The 8,706-nt window shown below is 31.3% G+C and overlaps 1 long non-coding RNA gene across 1 annotated transcript; it reads left to right on the top strand.

Moving 5' to 3' along the window:
* Nucleotides 1–738: 738 nt before the first annotated feature.
* On the top strand, nucleotides 739–5,953 carry LOC141830212 (uncharacterized). The gene is made up of 4 exons (XR_012601934.1): nucleotides 739–866; nucleotides 3,293–3,351; nucleotides 5,610–5,729; nucleotides 5,796–5,953. It is a non-coding gene; the product is annotated as an uncharacterized LOC141830212 (long non-coding RNA).
* Nucleotides 5,954–8,706: the final 2,753 nt, after the last annotated feature.

Here is an 8,706-nt window from a genome sequence, read left to right as displayed (position 1 = left end):
GCTTGACGGCTAGATTGAGTGTAACGCTGGAACTAGCTTCTGAAAAAGTATAGTGTTTGCTTGGTTCAAGTTACCATTGTGGTTTAACTTGCAAGTCAAGGGTGATTAGAAAGATTTCTAATTACCTATTGATTTCACATCTGAATTGTTCAAATTTCCGAGCTTGAAGGCAAGTCTAAATTGAGTTCAAGTATAGTGCTTGCTTGTTTCAATGTACCATTGTATCTAGATTTTCAGAAAAAAGATTCGTAAAGATTCATGATAATATTATTTATTTGAGCATCTTCACTATTCCATTAGTTAGTAGACATTTTTCTTTGCATATAAATTGTTAAGTACTTTTTCATCCAAAGTTTTTGATAGACTAAAATATTTTATTTTGAGTTTAGAATATTTTTTTCAATGTAAATTTCATTTTTTTTTCAAATTCAATAATACTTTCAATTTGTCTAAAATAATAAACTTTTAGTTTTCTAAAAAGAGAATATTGCAGAATCAATTGTTTTGAATAAATAAAAAAATAGATAAGAGAAAGAATTTAAAAGTTAGAATTGCTAATATGATGTGGAGCATTTTGGGTAATTCAAGTGGGAAAAGAAAGGAGTTCGATTTAAAAAGTTAGAATGTGAGGACGTTTTTGGGAATTTTGTCAAGGCGTCCTGGAAATTTGCCTTAAAGATAGATATGGCCGTTGATTCGTGTGTGTGTCTATTATGTCGTTGATTGAGAAGAGGATGATGGCTATGCCTATGGGCCGGTGATTGAGTTTCCGAATTCCGAAGTTGCCCTGCGCTGCGGATTAATCTCGAGTCAAGTTCGTCCCGCGAGGAATTTTTTGCCCCCATCCCATTCTTGTTTGATTCTAGGTACGATTGCCTCCTTATACTTCGTTTATCCTCTAATAGGTTACATAGTTCATGGAATCTCTTCTATTATTCCTTTTGGATCTCATTTTAGCGTTTCTTTTCGCCGTTAATGGAATCACTCCTGATATTGGATGCTTCAATCTCATTAAAGTTTAGACTTTTTTATGCTTGAAGACCAAAGCAGATGTTTTGGATATTACTTCTTTAAAGTTGTTTTTTCACAGTCAGATTTGTGGAAATATTTTGCTTAATCAATCTTATTAGGTTCTTTAAGAACAAGATTTTTATTTATTTACTTTTTTGAGTAATAAGTCTGAACGCAAGACTTATAATTTTCGTCAGGAGACATGCTGATTTTAGCTATATATATTATGTATCCTTCCATTCTTGTTGGATCATAAATAGCTACAGTGTTGTGGTTCTTTGCCATTAATTTTGATTCACAAAATAATATGGATCATGGAGAAAGCTTTAACCATGCTTGATTCCTTCTCCTTGCTTTATACTTGCAGTGGCATTTCTTTGTAAATGAAGTTGCACTTGTATCTGATTGGTTAATAAATTTATCAGTCGAACCCAAAGTTATTCAATGTAGGGGATTGTAATGGGCTAGAGCAGGATGTCTTTTTTTTCCGATTATTTCCACTGCACCACTAGTTGGGATCGTCTAGATGAATCTCATCCTATCATTGAGAATTTGAGATCTATAAAATGTTGTAGAGATAGTAATACTACTATCATTTATTCATTTATTTATGTCTAGTTTTATTTGGTCTCTTGTGCTCTTTCTACCACTTACAATTTTTGCATAATTTATTTATCATTTAACTATTATGTCTAGCCGACCACACTTAGTGGGATAAAGGTTTGGTTGTTGTTGTATTTAACTATTAAGTCTGTTAATTAATCGACTTTAATACACCCATCTTAACTTATGTTCTAATGTTTTCTCTGTATCTTCTCAAAAATGCTGATATCTCGTATAATAGTTCATACATCCATTGTAAGAGTATGTTACTGCCTAATGATGCTCATAAGAAGAAGAGGGGATAGTTAAAACGTGATGTCATTTTACATTGCATTTTCTTTGTTAAATACATGTTATCACTGAAGCAAAACAAGAAACTACTCATAATCTGTTATAACATTTATAACCAGCCCAGAAATCATCTACCTGGAGCAATAGGAAATTACCTTCACGTGATTAAATAGGAAATACCAAGATTGCTAATAGAGGACACAAGAATAAAGGGCTACATATAAATATATTGGTAACAACATTACTAATGGTCACATTACTCCTTAGTTCCTCCTTCGCAAGTTGGGGTCCTTAATTCTCCTATCTTGTTCCAAAGGGAGAAAGATTGTTCTCCTCTTTGAGGATGTTGTCAAGCCACACCTTATATCCAGATCTACTTCTGAACATGTACTTGATCCCTCTTAGCCCACTTCACAAACTTAGCACACTGCCTCTTTAATATGAGATTGTGTATCACCAGCTGGAGAAGAGGAGGTATAGTAAATTCAAATTTTTAATGAATCCATGCATACATACAAGCTCAAATTCAAGGGTGTAATAAGTGCCTGTGTGTAATGATTAGTGTTGCAATCACAATAGAAATAAAATACAAAAGAAAATAGCATACGCCAACTAAATATCTAATGTGGTTTAGAGCCTTACTCCTACTCTACAACCTACGTTGATTTTTGCAAATCCATTATCACCACCTACTGCCTTATAAAATGAGTCAATGGGGTAACTTTCTAATAAGTTTGCAACCTCTAAAGATAACACCTTGACCTAAATAATGGTATTTTGCACACTCTCTCTGAGCTTGCAACCAAGATTTCTTTTAATGAAGAATTTCACTTTTTTCCTAAAGATGGAATTGAGAGACTAGAAAAGAAAAGAGGTAAACTACCAAGTGCTTGAGATGTTGAAGCCTTTAACCTTGGTTCAGACTTTCGGATTCCTTTGGGTACTTGATCTTCATGAGTATCGGAGTTTTAGATACTTTTTCAGGAGTTCATAGTGCCTAAAAGATTTCCAAGAGCTTATATTCCCTTGACTCCAACCTTCAATTCAGAAGGATGAAAGTAAGATCTTCAGTCAACTGACTTTAGCCTTCAAATGACCCATCATACTATTTGGTCGATTAACATTAAAATCCCAACACTATACTATTTAGTTGACTAAAATGACCATCCAGTTGATTGTACCACTATTAGTTGAATTGCCTTGAACAAATCATTCTGTTTGCATGTTAATTGATTTAAATCCCTATTTTAGTTTATTTAAATCTTCTTTTATAGAATCATGAACTTTTGTGTCCAGTTATAGTGACCCCTACAACTTGTAATTTACTGTTTACTTATTTTTTTAGTTGCATCAATTTATTTGTTATGAAATCCTTTGCATTTTGTAGAACATACTCCAATACGATACTGTTCGGTCCCAGCATATTCATCAGCAAGAATGATGCAGGTTAGGTCAAAAATCTTATATGTTCATTTTGTTTCCATTCTGCTGCTGCTGAATCTCTGGCTAGGCTCAAATGTACTCTAGAAAATCACATAATTAAACATATAAAATTTTCTATGAAAACAAAGTTAGTGCTCAATGGGGACATTGTAGAGAACCTGATTACTTTTATTCTCTTTACATAGAGGGGTAAAGTTAAAAACTATGTGGTCTTGAAATGTCATAGGTCAGTTTAATCAGTGACATACCATTTAGATTATGCATGCCATGGTTGTCAAAATGTAATGCATCTGACGGATTAGAATTTATGCATTGCATTAGATTGTTAGGATTGGCCAATCACAATTGAAAAGAAAAATTCAAAAACAAAGAATAAATAAATAAATAAATTATATTTGTTTTATAATTCATAATTGTTCTTATTATCAATAAGTTTGATATTTATCTCAGATTAATGATAAATGTATTAGCTCTATGACTATTTTCCTTAACATATTATTATTCTTATTATATTTCAGTAGCAATAATCAATATAGATGAACAAATATTTTTATTTAAAAATTAATTTGGTATGCAATTTAATTTTTTTAATTATAATGTGATATTTATTTTAAAGACAATTTAGATAAATAAATAATAGAATATTCGAAGATATCAATTTGTACGTTTAATTTGATAAAATTGATGTAATTACTAATATTATTCATTCCAAGATTAGGTAATTAAAATTTAATTAGTATTATTATTATTTCTAATTAATCCAATATTAACCAATGATACAATTATCTTGAATATTAATCAAATATATTTTAGTGATTCTCATTTAATGATCACAATTAGCAAATAATTAATATATAATTACTGATTACTTAATATACATATAATAGTAACAAATTACTCATTCACATAGCCAGCTTGTTTGGTCCTTAATCTTAATATCTTATGTCTTTCACAATTAACCTCACCTTACACTATCTCATCAAATAATCTTTTATTACTTCCTAATTAAAAACATATTACTCATACAACAGATGCAGTATATTAATAATTCATTAAGCACTTACGTGCACCCAACCAGCCACCCAGGTTAGCAAATACTAAAGTGCATTTCCAAATAAGTACATTACTTATGCTAGCACCAATTAGTATATAATTAATATATAATTACTGATTACTCAAGATACATAATAATAGTGACAAATTACTAATTCACATAGTTGGCTTGTTAGGTCCTTCATCTTATGCTTTGCATAATTAACCTTTACATTATTTTTATCAAATAAACTATTATTACTACCTAATTTAATACATATACTCATACAATACTTGCAGTATACTAAACATTCTTTAGGTACCTTGGTGCAACCAATTAGCAACCCAGGTTAGTACATACAAAAGTTGCATTACCAAATTACTACATTACTTAAGCTAGCATACTAACTAGTTAACTGTAATTTATTACTTTACATGCACCTAAGACCCACATGTTTTGTTGCTTCTTCCTGAACTGAAAGAGGGGATGATTTGATCCTTTCAAACACCAATTGGTGGCAACGACTATGCAGTCCTGCTCAACTTCTCCTCACGTAGTTGCATGGAGCTCAGTTCTGGCTTTGACAAGTCGCACGGTGTCTTTACACAGTGGATCCCATTGATGATGATCCTCATGTCATAGCAGTCTTCCTCTTTGGCATGTTCATCTTTTCCTCGTTACCGAGTCTAGGTCTCATTGAATATGTTGGCTCGATCTTATCTCAGTGAAAAATTGGCAGATTTTCACAAATAATTACTGATTCTTTTTTATTATCTCTCAATTTCAGTGATTTCATTTGAGAAATTAGCAACTTCCAAAAGTTTAATATACAAATAATTACTTATTCTTCTTTATTATCTCTCAATTTCGGTGATTTCCTTTGAGAAATTAGCAACTTCCAAAGGTTTAATTAATGTTTGACGATCCTCCAGTAATCTCCTAATCAGCACATACCCAAGATGTTTGACAAAATTGGGTTGGCGACTTCAGATACCGTTCCAGCCTTTAGCCAATCTGTACCACAGTTAGCTGAGTTTAACAACCATGCCATATTACTGGTTCACTGTTTGACAATTGTCTAGTTGTTTTTTCCTTATCTGACTGGTGATTGTGCATGCGAGTTGTTATATTTTTTACCTAACCCAAAGCATATACCTGCTATTTCTTGATCAAGAGGAATAACACCTTTCAATATACTAATCAAGCATAAATTATCAATTATTTGCAGGCATCAAGAGCTAGACTTTTTAAGGAATACAAGGAAGTGCAACGAGAGAAAGGGGTAGACCCAGATATTCAGTTAATATGTGATGATTCAAACATATTTAAGTGGACTGCTCTTATAAAGGTAAAGTGTAATTGAAGCAAGGATACTATTTTATAATCTTTGATTGCCTGACTTTTTCTGCATTAGGGGCCTTCAGAAACACCATATGAAGGTGGTGTTTTTCAGCTTGCATTTGCTATTCCAGAACAATATCCTCTATTACCTCCACAAGTTCGTTTCCTTACCAAAATTTTTCATCCAAATGTCCATTTCAAGGTAGCTTCTTGTTTCCTCAAGTTTTTGTTATTTTTCATTTCAAGATTTTTATGTATTGCTTATCAATTCAGAATAGTGGATTCTAGACATGCTGATATGTTTGGAAAGTGTGTCAGTTAACTCTATAAAATTGTAACATCTCAATGAATGCGTTATTATGGACAAAAATTTTATGGTGAGTTGAACAATGGATTGTAGCTTCACTAGGGATTCCAGAAAGCTTTGGAAATTTGATGGTGAAATAGAAGCCCATTGAGACTGACAATTTGATTACATGATGTGGAGACTTAATGTTGAAAATATCACTAATATTTCATCATGAGGTGCTTGATATATTGATTATTCTTAACATTGATTGGTGTGAACCACTTTACATAAAAGCAAGCTCAAGTTATTAGAACCACTGCACTTGTCCATGTGAGGCCAATGATCATGGAGCATTTCAGCTTCAGTAATTGTCATGATGCCCATCATGACTATATATTTGACACAGGGCTTGAACTTAGAGATTTGATACCATGTTATCAATAATTGGCTGACCATTTATTCTAAAAGATTGATATTAGGAAATAGACCAATTATATTTAATGGATCATCACATTTGCCCATGTGGGACCAATGAAAGTGGAGTCTTCTAGCTTCAATAAGTTCCCTCTCACCCATCATGATCTAGAGGTATGCTTTTGTTTTTACGATAGCTAGAATTCAAAGCTCAAACCCCCTGTTCCAATACCATATTAGCATTGATTGACTAACACTCATTTAAAAGCATGAGTTATTAGGAAATACCAATTTATATTTATATAATAACCATCTGTTTCAGATTAGGAATAAGAATCAAATTACAATTTTTAAATTCTGGTTTTGAGTTGTTTGGTAATTATTCTATTTTCATTTGTTATCTTTTAATTTGGTAGCCATTCTATGGAATAATTTGTATTAACCACTTTACATAATTATTTCCTAGTTTTTGTTAGTATCAAGTCTATGAAAGTGTCTTTGTTTTGTTTAATAGTTATTGTAATTGTGGCTTAAATTATGATGACACATTAATTTAATATCAAAGTATTCTTGTGTCATGTCAATTTGGTTTCAGAGCATTCTTTTGCTACATCAATTTGATAATGGAGAATGTTGTTGTGCTATATCATCACCGCACCTTCCATGTGGAACCGATGGGCATGGAGCCTCTTAGCCTCAACAATTATTAAGGCTTTGTTTTCTATAGGGGGTGGGAACTAGTGAAAATAAAAATAAGGAAGAAGAGAAATAAGAGTGATTCCCTTATATAGTTTTAGGAAATATTTTCCATCATTTCTTTGGAGGATTAATAGGAGCATAAATCATTCCTTTTCATTTATAAATTCAAAATCTATAAATAAGAAAAGTATTAAATATTAGGTGAAAAGATAAATACAAGAAAAAGTATATTTTTGTTTTTTTTATGATCAGTTGGATCCGGCTCGTTTGCTCCCACCTAAAACAAAATGAGAGAACATTTTTTTCCTTCCCTTAAATTCTTTCCCAATAAACAGGGAGATTTGGAATATATGTTCTCTACTTTCTCTTCAGTCCTTTTCTCTACAATGTTGTTGATGTAGGAAAAGCAGACTATATGTTTTGTTTGCCTGAACTTTTTCTATAATTCAGAAATAGGATGTACACTCATAACCTGTTGTTCCCATTTTGTTGGTAAAGCTTGCACATGGATTTTCTACATTTTATTATAGTATATATGCTTGTAAGGTAATTATCCATGGATGATTTTGATATGCTTGGTCAGCTTCCTGATAGATGGAGTGCTATTGACACTATTCTTGCTCTTATTTTGCCACATGTTCTTTTGATGAATTTATATTTCAATTTCCAGCTACTTATTTGATATGCAATTTTCATACTGAAAAACTAAAATTGATCATTATATATTTTTTTAAATTGCATATATCTCTATAGAGGTAATAGGTAGAATTGGTCCCTGTTAATGAAAACCTCAAGTTCTAGCTCCTTTATTTGAAAAACAATCCAGGCCCCTCCTAATACATTATACAAAAGTACCGCTTTCATTAAAAAAATTTGTTTTTCATGCTATTTGGTGGAACATTTCTATTAAAATTTTGATTGTTTTGACAATTTATGTTCTTATTTTATGTAACCATATTTTAAGTATGTTTCTTTGCATTGGTAATTTTGGCATAATTTTGAAGAAAGTTTCGTGAAATAACTTTATCTACAAAATTTATTAAGTTTACATTCTTGATAATGTGTCCTTGTAGTGCATTGGTATCATTTTGGTTAATTTTGGCATGATTTTGATACAAAATGCTCTTTATCAAGCTATTTAGTAAAGTATTTTGATGGTAAGAGGAGGGCTGATGTAGCACCAAGATAAAAAAAAATGAAGAGAGCTCAAAATTTTATTGAACTACAAGATAATATAACAAGAGTGATTGAGATCCTTTTTATAGACCCATGATAGCCTATGAAGTAACCCTTTTCTAAAAAAATATATGTAAAAAATTTTACACTTATTAGAATGAAGACAAAATATATAAAATTTAAATTTAGTAGTAATAAACGTAGCAAGATAATTGTTAAGATAGGAGATGATGAGTTACCTAAAAATTTTAAGTATCTAAGATGGTTTTTGCAAAAGGAGAGAGAGGTAGATAGAGATATTTTACATAGAATACAAATAAGATGGTTGAAATGAAGTCAGGTGTTAAGATCCTTTGTGATTGTAAGTACTTCTAAAACTTAAAAGGAAGTTTTACAAAATAGTGGT

Source organism: Curcuma longa, chromosome 5 (genome assembly GCF_044706935.1).
Source record: "Curcuma longa cultivar G26 ecotype Majalengka, Jawa Barat chromosome 5, ITB_CL_G26_1.1, whole genome shotgun sequence".
Classification (NCBI taxonomy): Eukaryota; Viridiplantae; Streptophyta; class Magnoliopsida; order Zingiberales; family Zingiberaceae; genus Curcuma; species Curcuma longa.
This window is presented reverse-complemented; position numbering and strand designations above follow the sequence as displayed.